Raw genomic sequence first — 14,617 nt, forward strand, 5'->3', positions numbered from 1 at the left:
TAGCTGATATAATGGGTTTATTAGACACAGTGTTTGCAGGTACTGTCACTTACAGGCAGTAGTGTGGTCTATAGCTGATATAATGGGTTTATTAGACACAGTGTTTGCAGATACTGTCACTTACAGGCAGTAGTGTGGTCTATAGCTGATATAATAGGTTTATTAGACACAGTGTTTGCAGGTACTGTCACTTACAGGCAGTAGTGTGGTCTATAGCTGATATAATGGGTTTATTAGACACAGTGTTTGCAGGTACTGTCACTTACAGGCAGTAGTATGGTCTATAGCTGATATAATGGGTTTATTAGACACAGTGTATGCAGGTACTGTCACTTACAGGCAGTAGTGTGGTCTATAGCTGATATAATGTGTTTATTAGATACAGTATTTGCAGGTACTGTCACGTACAGGCAGTACTGTGGTCAATAGCTGATATAATGGGTTTATTAGACACAGTGTTTGCAGGTACTGTCACTTACAGGCAGTAGTGGGGTCTATAACTGATATAATGGGTTTATTAGACACAGTGTTTGCAGGTACTGTCACTTACAGGCAGTAGTGTGGTCTATAGCTAATATAATGGGTTTATTAGTCACAGTGTTTGTAGGTACTGTCACTTACAGGCAGTAGTGTGGTCTATAGCTGATATAATGGGTTTATTAGACACAGTGTTTGCAGGTACTGTCACTTACAGGCAGTAGTGTAGTCTATAGCTGATATAATGGGTTTATTAGACACAGTGTTTGCAGGTACTGTCACTTACAGGCAGTAGTGTGGTCTATAGCTAATACAATGGGTTTATTAGTCACAGTGTTGGCAGGTACTGTCACTTACAGGCAGTAGTGTGGTCTGTAGCTGATATAATGGGTTTATTAGACACAGTGTTTGCAGGTACTGTCACTTACAGGCAGTAGTGTGGTCTATAGCTGATGTAATAGGTTTATTAGACACAGTGTTTGCAGGTACTGTCACTTACAGGCAGTAGTGAGGTCTTTAGCTGATATAATGGGTTTATTAGACACAGTGTTTGCAGGTACTGTCACTTACAGGCAGGGCCGCCACTAGAAATTTTGGGGCCCCTGACTTAACCATTGATCAGGGCCCCCCCCCCCCCTCCTTTGACATGTTCAATTTTTCACCAAGTGACTAAAACGTATATGCACTTTATTCTTAAGTGTCTATTTAAACTTGGAAATGTTGTAAAGGTAGTAACATACACAGACACACTCATACACTAAAACACACACTCACACATAAGGATTCACATATAGACACTCTAGCAGACACGCAAAGAAACACACTCAGACACAGACACCCAAACAGACACTCAGCACTTGTTTACATTGACCTGACAAGTAATGAGGTAGACTACAGTTTTGTAAAAAAAAAAAAGGAGATTTAGAAAACAAAATATGGAGTTCTGATTATCTTTTTGTAAAGGAAGATGTCAACTAAATGATGACAACAGCATGCAGTGGCTGAAAGGAAGGGTCCTGAACTGCCTAAACAATAATTTAAAGGTTAAATGGTGGATTAGGTGACTTCCGGAAAGGTCTCATTAGTCTCAAAGTCTGTAGAAAGATGTGAATAATCAGTAGTAAGGTCAAAATGTCCTAAAAAGGAACAGACAATGGACACACACACACAAACTCAAACTTTCACATACACCCAAGGAAACACTGACAGAGACAGCCTCAGAAAACACACAAAGACATACACACCCTCACTGAGACATCCACAGAAAACACATAAAGACATACACACACCCTCACAGAGACACCCACAGAAAACACAGACATACCTACACACACACACACCCTCATAGAGACATCCACAGAAAACACAGACATACACACCCACCCTCACAGAGGCATCCAGAGAAAATACACAAAGACAAACACATGCCCATCCTCACAGAGACACCCTTAGAAAAAGCTCAAAGACATATGCACACACCCTCACAGACATCCACAGAAAATGCACAAAGACATACACACCCACCCTCACAGAGAGACCCACAGAAAAAAAAATACATACACACTCATAGACACACAAACCAAAGCACAAAGACATAAACACAGACACCCACAGAAACACTCACAGGAGGAAACATTTATGCACCTTGCATCCCATAAATCAACAGTGTGTGACATGCATGATAAAAAAAATGCAGAAATTAAGAGATCACTTTTTAAAGAATCATATTTGTAAATGTGCAAACAAAAATAATTCTGTGAATTCAAAATTGTACATTAATGATCTGGGTAGATGGCCTTTTAAAAGGTTGACATATGTTTGTTTGATATTTTCCCCATTTTCCCCAACCAAGAGCACCATTTCAAATATAGTCTACAATTCTTCCCATCTGTCAGCTGTACTTGTGGATTTTGAAAATGCTGTACTCTATATGGTCTTGGTGGAACCATAAGCTGTGGTACTCATACCATTAGATCTGGTTAAATGCAGGATTTAAGCTTGTTGGTATGCATTTCAAAATTAAGTCAGCTGTAGAGTAAACTGAACAGTTTTAAGTTAACCTTTCTCATTTCCAACACTGAGCAATCTTAGTCTGAGAGTATAACATGTTATGCAGATGTAAAAATCTTAGATAAAATGCCTCCTTGTATCTGAAAAGTCCTTGCATAAAGGGGCAGTAAACTGGAATGTATTATATATGATTTGTGTATTGAGGAGGAAACATTTCTGCATGGTTTTAAATATAGAATTTCTTCAGCATTGTCAAATAATCATAAAAACACTGCTGCTAAAAAAATGTGTTTTTATGGACCCCTGGCCCCACCATACAACTACTACCACACTGAAGTTACAATCTTAAATTGCACGTAGAAATAAAAAACATTTGCTAAGTAATTCCTACCTCCTCTGCAAATGAAAGTGATCAACCATCTGACTCAGACACACACTGTACAAACAAAGTGCTAAGTCTGTCTCACACTGTGCATAGTGGTTTAGTGCACACTCAGAAATCCTCTAAAATGCTAATACTTTACTCCTTGTAATAACATTTCACTCTGCTGCACTCTGCTGTAGTACCCACTGGTGGCTGCCAAAATTAAAAAAAAAAAAATTTTTTTTTTTTTAGTTCTTGCCTCATGGGGCCCCCCTAGCCCATTGGGCCCCTGACAGGAGTCACCCCTGTCACCCCCTGATGGCGGCCCTGCTTACAGGCAGTAGTGTGGTCTATAGCTGATATAATGGGTTTATTAGACACAGTGTTTGCAGGTACTGTCACTCACAGGCAGTAGTGTGGTCTATAGCTGATATAATGGGTTTATTAGACACAGTGTTTGTAGGTACTGTCACTTACAGGCAGTAGTGTTGTCTATAGCTGATATAATGGGTTTATTAGACACAGTATTTGCAGGTACTGTCACTTACAGGCAGTAGTGTGGTCTATAGTAGTGTGGTCTATAGCTGATGTAATAGGTTTATTAGACACAGTGTTGGCAGGTACTGTCACTTACAGGCAGTAGTGAGGTCTTTAGCTGATATAATGGGTTTATTAGACACAGTGTTTGCAGGTACTGTCACTCACAGGCAGTAGTGTGGTCTATAGCTGATATAATGGGTTTATTAGACACAGTGTTTGCAGGTACTGTCACTTACAGGCAGTAGTGTGGTCTATAGCTAATATAATGGGTTTATTAGACACAGTGTTTGCAGATACTGTCACTTACAGGCAGTAGTGTGGTCTATAGCTGATATAATGGGTTTATTAGACACAGTGTGTGCCAGTACTGTCACTCACAGGCAGTAGTGGGGTCTATAGCTGATATAATGGGTTTATTAGACACAGTTTTTGTAGGTACTGTCACTTACAGGCAGTAGTGTGGTCTATAGCTGATATAATGGGTTTATTAGACACAGTGTGTGCCAGTACTGTCACTCACAGGCAGTAGTGGGGTCTATAGCTGATATAATGGGTTTATTAAACACAGTGTTTGCAGGTACTGTCACTTACAGGCAGTAGTGTGGTCTATAGCTGATATAATGGGTTTATTTGACACAGTGTTTGCAGGTACTGTCACTCACAGGCAGTAGTGGGGTCTATAGCTAATATAATGGGTTTATTAGACACAGTGTTTGCAGGTGCTATTACCTACAGGCAGTAGTGTATTCTATAGCTGATATAATGGGTTTATTAGACACAGTGTTTGCAGGTACTGTCACTCACAGGCAGTAGTGTGGTCTATAGCTGATATAATGGGTTTATTAGACACAGTGTTTGCAGGTACTGTCACTCACAGGCAGTAGTGGGGTCTATAGCTGATATAATGGGTTTATTAGACACAGTGTTTGCAGGTACTGTCACTCACAGGCAGTAGTGTGGTCTATAGCTGATATAATGGGTTTATTAGACACAGTGTTTGTAGGTACTGTCACTTACAGGCAGTAGTGTTGTCTATAGCTGATATAATGGGTTTATTAGACACAGTATTTGCAGGTACTGTCACTTACAGGCAGTAGTGGGGTCCATAGCTGATATAATGGGTTTATTAGACACAGTGTTTGCAGATACTGTCACTTACAGGCAGTAGTGTGGTCTATAGCTGATATAATGGGTTTATTAGACACAGTGTGTGCCAGTACTGTCACTCACAGGCAGTAGTGGGGTCTATAGCTGATATAATGGGTTTATTAGACACAGTGTTTGTAGGTACTGTCACTTACAGGCAGTAGTGTGGTCTATAGCTGATATAATGGGTTTATTAGACACAGTGTGTGCCAGTACTGTCACTCACAGGCAGTAGTGGGGTCTATAGCTGATATAATGGGTTTATTAGACACAGTGTTTGCAGGTACTGTCACTTACAGGCAGTAGTCTGGTCTATAGCTGATATAATGGGTTTATTTGACACAGGGTTTGCAGGTACTGTCACTCACAGGCAGTAGTGGGGTCTATAGCTAATATAATGGGTTTATTAGACACAGTGTTTGCAGGTACTATCACCTACAGGCAGTAGTGTATTCTATAGCTGATATAATGGGTTTATTAGATACAGTGTTTGCAGGTACTGTCACTTACAGGCAGTAGTGTTGTCTATAGCTGATATAATGGGTTTATTAGACACAGGCCTAGATTTAGAGTTCGGCGGTAGCCGTCAAAACCAGCGTTAGAGGCTCCTAACGCTGGTTTTGGCCGCCCGCTGGTATTTGGAGTCAGTGATTAAAGGGTCTAACGCTCACTTTACAGCCGCGACTTTTCCATACCGCAGATCCCCCTACGCCATTTGCGTAGCCTATCTTTTCAATGGGATCTTTCTAACGCTGGTATTTAGAGTCGTTTCTGCAGTGAGCGTTAGAGCTCTAACGACAAGATTCCAGCCGCCTGAAAAAAGCAGGAGTTAAGAGCTTTCTGGCTAACGCCGGTTTATAAAGCTCTTAACTACTGTACCCTAAACTACACTAACACCCATAAACTACCTATGTACCCCTAAACCGAGGTCCCCCCACATCGCCGCCACTCGATTAAAATTTTTAACCCCTAATCTGCCGACCGCCACCTACGTTATACTTATGTACCCCTAATCTGCTGCCCCTAACCCCGCCGACCCCTATATTATATTTATTAACCCCTAACTTGCCCCACACAACGTCGCCGCAAGCTACTTAAAATAATTAACCCCAAATCTTCCGACCGCAAATCGCCGCCACCTACGTTATCCCTATGTACCCCTAATCTTCTGCCCCTAACATCGCCGACCCCTATGTTATATTTATTAACCCCTAATCTGCCCCCCACAACGTCGCCGACACCTACCTACACTTATTAACTCCTAATCTGCCGAGCGGACCTGAGCGCTACTATAATAAAGTTATTAACCCCTAATCCGCCTCACTAACCCTATCATAAATAGTATTAACCCCTAATCTGCCCTCCCTAACATCGCCGACACCTACCTTCAATTATTAACCCCTAATCTGCCGACCGGAGCTCACCGCTACTATAATAAATGTATTAACCCCTAAAGCTAAGTCTAACCCTAACACTAACACCCCCCTAAGTTAAATATAATTTTTATCTAACGAAATAAATTAACTCTTATTAAATAAATGATTCCTATTTAAAGCTAAATACTTACCTGTAAAATAAATCCTAATATAGCTACAATATAAATTACATTTATATTATAGCTATTTTAGGATTAATATTTATTTTACAGGTAACTTTGTATTTATTTTAACCAGGTACAATAGCTATTAAATAGTTAAGAACTATTTAATAGTTACCTAGTTAAAATAATTACAAATTTACCTGTAAAATAAATCCTAACCTAAGATATAATTAAACCTAACACTACACTATCAATAAATTAATTAAATAAACTACCTACAATTACCTACAATTAACCTAACACTACACTATCAATAAATTAATTAAACACAATTGCTACAAATAAATACAATTAAATAAACTATCTAAAGTACAAAAAATAAAAAAGAACTAAGTTACAGAAAATAAAAAAATATTTACAAACATAAGAAAAATATTACAACAATTTTAAACTAATTACACCTACTCTAAGCCCCCTAATAAAATAACAAAGACCCCCAAAATAAAAAATTCCCTACCCTATTCTAAATTTAAAAAGTTACAAGCTCTTTTACCTTACCAGCCCTGAACAGGGCCCTTTGCGGGGCATGCCCCAAGAAGTTCAGCTCTTTTGCCTGTAAAAGAAAACATACAATACCCCCCCCCCCCCCAACATTACAACCCACCACCCACATACCCCTAATCTAACCCAAACCCCCCTTAAATAAACCTAACACTAAGCCCCTGATGATCTTCCTACCTTGTCTTCACCATGCCAGGTTCACCGATCCGTCCTGGCTCCAAGATCTTCATCCAACCCAAGCGGGGGCTAGACATCCACTGAAGAAGTCCAGAAGAGGGTCCAAAGTCTTCCTCCTATCCGGCAAGAAGAGGACATCCGGACCGGCAAACATCTTCTCCAAGCGGCATCTTCTATGTTCTTCCATCCGATGACGACCGGCTCCATCTTGAAGACCTCCAGCGCGGATCCATCCTCTTCTTCCGACGACTAGACGACGAATGACGGTTCCTTTAAGGGACGTCATCCAAGATGGCGTCCCTCGAATTCCGATTGGCTGATAGGATTCTATCAGCCAATCGGAATTAAGGTAGGAATTTTCTGATTGGCTGATGGAATCAGCCAATCAGAATCAAGTTCAATCCGATTGGCTGATCCAATCAGCCAATCAGATTGAGCTCGCATTCTATTGGCTGTTCCGATCAGCCAATACAATGCGAGCTCAATCTGATTGGCTGATTGGATCAGCCAATCGGATTGAACTTGATTCTGATTGGCTGATTCCATCAGCCAATCAGAAAATTCCTACCTTAATTCCGATTGGCTGATAGAATCCTATCAGCCAATCGGAATTCGAGGGACGCCATCTTGGATGACGTCCCTTAAAGGAACCGTCATTCGTCGTCTAGTCGTCGGAAGAAGAGGATGGATCCGCGCTGGAGGTCTTCAAGATGGAGCCGGTCGTCATCGGATGGAAGAACATAGAAGATGCCGCTTGGAGAAGATGTTTGCCGGTCCGGATGTCCTCTTCTTGCCGGATAGGAGGAAGACTTTGGACCCTCTTCTGGACTTCTTCAGTGGATGTCTAGCCCCCGCTTGGGTTGGATGAAGATCTTGGAGCCAGGACGGATCGGTGAACCTGGCATGGTGAAGACAAGGTAGGAAGATCATCAGGGGCTTAGTGTTAGGTTTATTTAAGGGGGGTTTGGGTTAGATTAGGGGTATGTGGGTGGTGGGTTGTAATGTTGGGGGGGGGGTATTGTATGTTTTCTTTTACAGGCAAAAGAGCTGAACTTCTTGGGGCATGCCCCGCAAAGGGCCCTGTTCAGGGCTGGTAAGGTAAAAGAGCTTGTAACTTTTTAAATTTAGAATAGGGTAGGGAATTTTTTATTTTGGGGGTCTTTGTTATTTTATTAGGGGGCTTAGAGTAGGTGTAATTAGTTTAAAATTGTTGTAATATTTTTCTTATGTTTGTAAATATTTTTTTATTTTCTGTAACTTAGTTCTTTTTTATTTTTTGTACTTTAGATAGTTTATTTAATTGTATTTATTTGTAGCAATTGTGTTTAATTAATTTATTGATAGTGTAGTGTTAGGTTAATTGTAGGTAATTGTAGGTAGTTTATTTAATTATTTTATTGATAGGGTAGTGTTAGGTTTAATTATATCTTAGGTTAGGATTTATTTTACAGGTAAATTTGTAATTATTTTAACTAGGTAACTATTAAATAGTTCTTAACTATTTAATAGCTATTGTACCTGGTTAAAATAAATACAAAGTTACCTGTAAAATAAATATTAATCCTAAAATAGCTATAATATAAATGTAATTATAATTTATATTGTAGCTATATTAGGATTTATTTTACAGGTAAGTATTTAGCTTTAAATAGGAATCATTTATTTAATAAGAGTTAATTTATTTCGTTAGATAAAAATTATATTTAACTTAGGGGGGTGTTAGTGTTAGGGTTAGACTTAGCTTTAGGGGTTAATACATTTATTAGAATAGCGGTGAGCTCCGGTCGGCAGATTAGGGGTTAATAATTGAAGGTAGCTGTCGGCGATGTTAGGGAGGGCAGATTAGGGGTTAATACTATTTATGATAGGGTTAGTGAGGCGGATTAGGGGTTAATAACTTTATTATAGTAGCGCTCAGGTCCGCTCGGCAGATTAGGGGTTAATAAGTGTAGGTAGGTGTCGGCGACGTTGTGGGGGGCAGATTAGGGGTTAATAAATATAACATAGGGGTCGGCGATGTTAGGGCAGCAGATTAGGGGTACATAGGGATAACGTAGGTGGCGGCGGTTTACGGAGCGGCAGATTAGGGGTTAAAAGTGTAATGCAGGGGTCAGCGATAGCGGGGGCGGCAGATTAGGGGTTAATAAGTGTAAGGCAGGGGTGTTTAGACTCGGGGTACATGTTAGAGTGTTAGGTGCAGACGTAGGAAGTGTTTCCCCATAGGAAACAATGGGGCTGCGTTAGGAGCTGAACGCTGCTTTTTTGCAGGTGTTAGGTTTTTTTTCAGCTCAAACAGCCCCATTGTTTCCTATGGGAGAATCGTGCACGAGCACGTTTTTGAGGCCGGCCGCGTCCGTAAGCAACTCTGGTATCGAGAGTTGTATTTGCGTTAAAAATGCTCTACGCTCCTTTTTTGGAGCCTAACGCAGCATTTGTTTGAACTCTCGATACCAGAGTTAAATTTATGGTGCGGCCAGAAAAAAACCCGCGGAGCGTTAACAGCCCTTTTACCGCCAAACTCCAAATCTAGCCGACAGTGTTTGCAGGTACTGTCACTTACAGGCAGTAGTGTGGTCTATAGCTGATATAATGGGTTTATTAGACACAGTGTTTGCAGGTACTGTAACTTACAGGCCGTAGTGTGGTCTATAGCTGATATAATGGGTTTATTAGACACAGTGTTTGCAGGTACTGTCACTTACAGGCAGTAGTGTGGTCTATAGCTGATATAATGGGTTTATTAGACACAGTGTTTGCAGGTACTGTCACTTACAGGCAGTAGTGTGGTCTTTAGCTGATATAATGGGTTTATTAGACACAGTGTTTGCAGGTACTGTCACTTACAGGCAGTAGTGGGGTTTATAGCTGATATAATGGGTTTATTAGACACAGTGTTTGCAGGTACTGTCACTTACAGGCAGTAGTGTGGTCTATAGCTGATATAATGGGTTTATTAGACACAGTGTTTGCAGGTACTGTCACGTACAGGCAGTAGTGTGGTCTATAACTGATATAATGGGTTTATTAGACACAGTGTTTGCAGGTACTGTCACTTACAGGCAGTAGTGTGGTCTATAGCTGATATAATGGGTTTATTAGACACAGTGTTTGCAGGTACTGTCACTTACAGGCAGTAGTGTGGTCTATCGCTGATATAATGGGTTTATTAGACACAGTGTTTGCAGGTACTGTCACGTACAGGCAGTAGTGTGGTCTATAGCTGATATAATGGGTTTATTAGACACAGTGTTTGCAGATACTGTCACTTACAGGCAGTAGTGTGGTCTATAGCTGATATAATGGGTTTATTAGACACAGTGTTTGCAGATACTGTCACTTACAGGCATTAGTGTGGTCTATAGCTGATATAATGGGTTTATTAGACACAGTGTTTGCAGGTACTGTCACTTACAGGCAGTTGTCTGGTCTATAGCTGATATAATGGGTTTATTGGACACAGTGTTTGCAGGTACTGTCACTCACAGGCAGTAGTGGGGTCTATAGCTAATATAATGGGTTTATTAGACACAGTGTTTGCAGGTACTATCACCTACAGGCAGTAGTGTATTCTATAGCTGATATAATGGGTTTATTAGATACAGTGTTTGCAGGTACTGTCACTTACAGGCAGTAGTGTTGTCTATAGCTGATATAATGGGTTTATTAGACACAGTGTTTGCAGGTACTGTCACTTACAGGCAGTAGTGGGGTCTTTAGCTGATATATTGGGTTTATTAGACACAGTGTTTGCAGGTACTGTCCCTTACAGGCAGTAGTGTGGTCTATAGCTGATATAATGGGTTTATTAGACACAGTGTTTGCAGGTACTGTAACTTACAGGCCGTAGTGTGGTCTATAGCTGATATAATGGCTTTATTAGAAACAGTGTTTGCAGGTACTGTCACTTACAGGCAGTAGTGGGGTCTATAGCTGATATAATGGGTTTATTAGACACAGTGTTTGCAGGTACTGTCACTTACAGGCAGTAGTGTGGTCTATAACTGATATAATGGGTTTATTAGACACAGTGTTTGCAGGTACTGTCACTTACAGGCAGTAGTGTGGTCTATAGCTGATATAATGGGTTTATTAGACACAGTGTTTGCAGGTACTGTCACTTACAGGCAGTAGTGTGGTCTATAGCTGATATAATGGGTTTATTAGACACAGTGTTTGCAGATACTGTCACTTACAGGCAGTAGTGGGGTCTATAGCTGATATAATGGGTTTATTAGACACAGTGTTTGCAGGTACTGTCACTTACAGGCAGTAGTGTGGTCTATAGCTGATATAATGGGTTTATTAGACACAGTGTTTGCAGGTACTGTCACTTACAGGCAGTAGTGTGGTCTATAACTGATATAATGGGTTTATTAGACACAGTGTTTGCAGATACTGTCACTTACAGGCAGTAGTGGGGTCTATAGCTGATATAATGGGTTTATTAGACACAGTGTTTGCAGGTACTGTAACTTACAGGCAGTAGTGTGGTCTATAGCTGATTTAATGGGTTTATTAGACACAGTGTTTGCAGGTACTGTCACTTACAGGCAGTAGTGTGGTCTATAGCTGATATAATGGGTTTATTAGACACAGTGTTTGCAGGTACTGTCACTTACAGGCAGTAGTGGGGTCTATAGCTGATATAATGGGTTTATTAGACACAGTATTTGCAGGTACTGTCACTTACAGGCAGTAGTGTGGTCTATAGCTGATATAATGGGTTTATTAGACACAGTGTTTGCAGGTACTGTCACTTACATGCAGTAGTGTGGTGTATACCTGATATAATGGGTTTATTAGACACAGTGTTTGCAGGTACTGTCACCTACAGACAGTAGTGTGGTCTTTAGCTGATATAATGGGTTTATTAGACACAGTGTTTGCAGGTACTGTCACTTACAGGCAGTAGTGTGGTCTATAGCTGATATAATGGGTTTATTAGACACAGTGTTTGCAGGTACTGTCACTTACAGGCAGTAGTGTGGTCTATAGCTGATATAATGGGTTTATTAGACACAGTGTTTGCAGGTACTGTCACTTACAGGCAGTAGTGGGGTCTATAGCTGATATAATGGATTTATTAGACACAGTGTTTGCAGGTACTGTCACTTACAGGCAGTAGTGGGGTCTATAGCTGATATAATGGGTTTATTAGACACAGTGTTTGCAAATACTGTCACTTACAGGAAGTAGTGTGGTCTATAGCTGATATAATGGGTTTATTAGACACAGTGTTTGCAGGTACTGTCACTTACAGGCAGTAGTGTGGTCTATAGCTGATATAATGGGTTTATTAGACACAATGTTTGCAGGTACTGTCACTCACAGGCAGTAGTGTGGTCTATAGCTGATATAATGGGTTTATTAGACACAGTGTTTGCAGATACTGTCACTCACAGGCAGTAGTGTGGTATTTAGCTGATATAATGGGTTTATTAGACACAGTGTTTGCAGGTACTGTCACTTACAGGCAGTAGTGTGGTCTATAGCTGATATAATGGGTTTATTAGACACAGTGTTTGCAGGTACTGTCACTTACTGGCAGTAGTGTGGTCTATAGCTGATATAATGGGTTTATTAGACACAGTGCAGGTACTGTCACTTACAGGCAGTAGTGGGGTCTATAGCTGATTTAATGGGTTTATTAGACACAGTGTTTGCAGGTACTGTCACTTACAGGCAGTAGTGTGGTCTATAGCTGATATAATGGGTTTATTAGACACAGTGTTTGCAGATACTGTCACTTACAGGCAGTAGTGTGGTCTATAGCTGATATAATGGGTTTATTAGACACAGTGTTTGCAGGTACTGTCACTTACAGGCAGTAGTATGGTCTTTAGCTGATATAATGGGTTTATTATACACAGTGTTTGCAGGTACTGTCACTCACAGGCAGTAGTGTGGTCTATAGCTGATATAATGGGTTTATTAGACACCGTGTTTGCAGGTACTGTCACTTACAGGCAGTAGTATGGTCTTTAGCTGATATAATGGGTTTATTAGACGCAGTGTTTGCAGGTACTGTCACTTACAGGCAGTAGTGGGGTCTATAGCTGATATAATGGGTTTATTAGACACAGTGTTTGCATTTACTGTCACTTACAGGCAGTAGTGTGGTCTATAGCTGATATAATGGATTTATTAGACACAGTGTTTGCAGGTACTGTCACCTACAGACAGTAGTGTGGTCTTTAGCTGATATAATGGGTTTATTAGACACAGTGTTTGCAGGTACTGTCACTTACAGGCAGTAGTGTGGTCTATAGCTGATATAATGGGTTTATTAGACACAGTGTTTGCAGGTACTGTCACTTACAGGCAGTAGTGTGGTCTATAGCTGATATAATGGGTTTATTAGACACAGTGTTTGCAGGTACTGTCACTTACAGGCAGTAGTGGGGTCTATAGCTGATATAATGGGTTTATTAGACACAGTGTTTGCAGGTACTGTCACTTACAGGCAGTAGTGTGGTCTATAACTGATATAATGGGTTTATTAGACACAGTGTTTGCAGATACTGTCACTTACAGGCAGTAGTGTGGTCTATAGCTGATATAATGGGTTTATTAGACACAGTGTTTGCAGGTACTGTCACTTACAGGCAGTAGTGTGGTCTATAGCTGATATAATGGGTTTATTAGACACAGTGTTTGCAGGTACTGTCACTTACAGGCAGTAGTGTGGTCTATAACTGATATAATGGGTTTATTAGACACAGTGTTTGCAGATACTGTCACTTACAGGCAGTAGTGGGGTCTATAGCTGATATAATGGGTTTATTAGACACAGTGTTTGCAGGTACTGTAACTTACAGGCCGTAGTGTGGTCTATAGCTGATATAATGGCTTTATTAGAAACAGTGTTTGCAGGTACTGTCACTTACAGGCAGTAGTGGGGTCTATAGCTGATATAATGGGTTTATTAGACACAGTGTTTGCAGGTACTGTCACTTACAGGCAGTAGTGTGGTCTATAACTGATATAATGGGTTTATTAGACACAGTGTTTGCAGGTACTGTCACTTACAGGCAGTAGTGTGGTCTATAGCTGATATAATGGGTTTATTAGACACAGTGTTTGCAGGTACTGTCACTTACAGGCAGTAGTGTGGTCTATAACTGATATAATGGGTTTATTAGACACAGTGTTTGCAGATACTGTCACTTACAGGCAGTAGTGTGGTCTATAGCTGATTTAATGGGTTTATTAGACACAGTGTTTGCAGGTACTGTCACGTACAGGCAGTAGTGTGGTCTATAGCTGATATAATGGGTTTATTAGACACAGTGTTTGCAGGTACTGTCACTTACAGGCAGTAGTGTGGTATATAGCTGATATAATGGGTTTATTAGACACAGTGTTTGCAGGTACAGTCACTTACAGGCAGTAGTGGGGTCTATAGCTGATATAATGGGTTTATTAGACACAGTATTTGCAGGTACTGTCACTTACAGGCAGTAGTGTGGTCTATAGCTGATATAATGGGTTTATTAGACACAGTGTTTGCAGGTACTGTCACTTACATGCAGTAGTGTGGTGTATACCTGATATAATGGGTTTATTAGACACAGTGTTTGCAGGTACTGTCACCTACAGACAGTAGTGTGGTCTTTAGCTGATATAATGGGTTTATTAGACACAGTGTTTGCAGGTACTGTCACTTACAGGCAGTAGTGTGGTCTATAGCTGATATAATGGGTTTATTAGACACAATGTTTGCAGGTACTGTCACTCACAGGCAGTAGTGTGGTCTATAGCTGATATAATGGGTTTATTAGACACAGTGTTTGTAGGTACTG

This window comes from Bombina bombina, chromosome 6 (genome assembly GCF_027579735.1).
Source record: "Bombina bombina isolate aBomBom1 chromosome 6, aBomBom1.pri, whole genome shotgun sequence".
Classification (NCBI taxonomy): domain Eukaryota; kingdom Metazoa; phylum Chordata; class Amphibia; order Anura; family Bombinatoridae; genus Bombina; species Bombina bombina.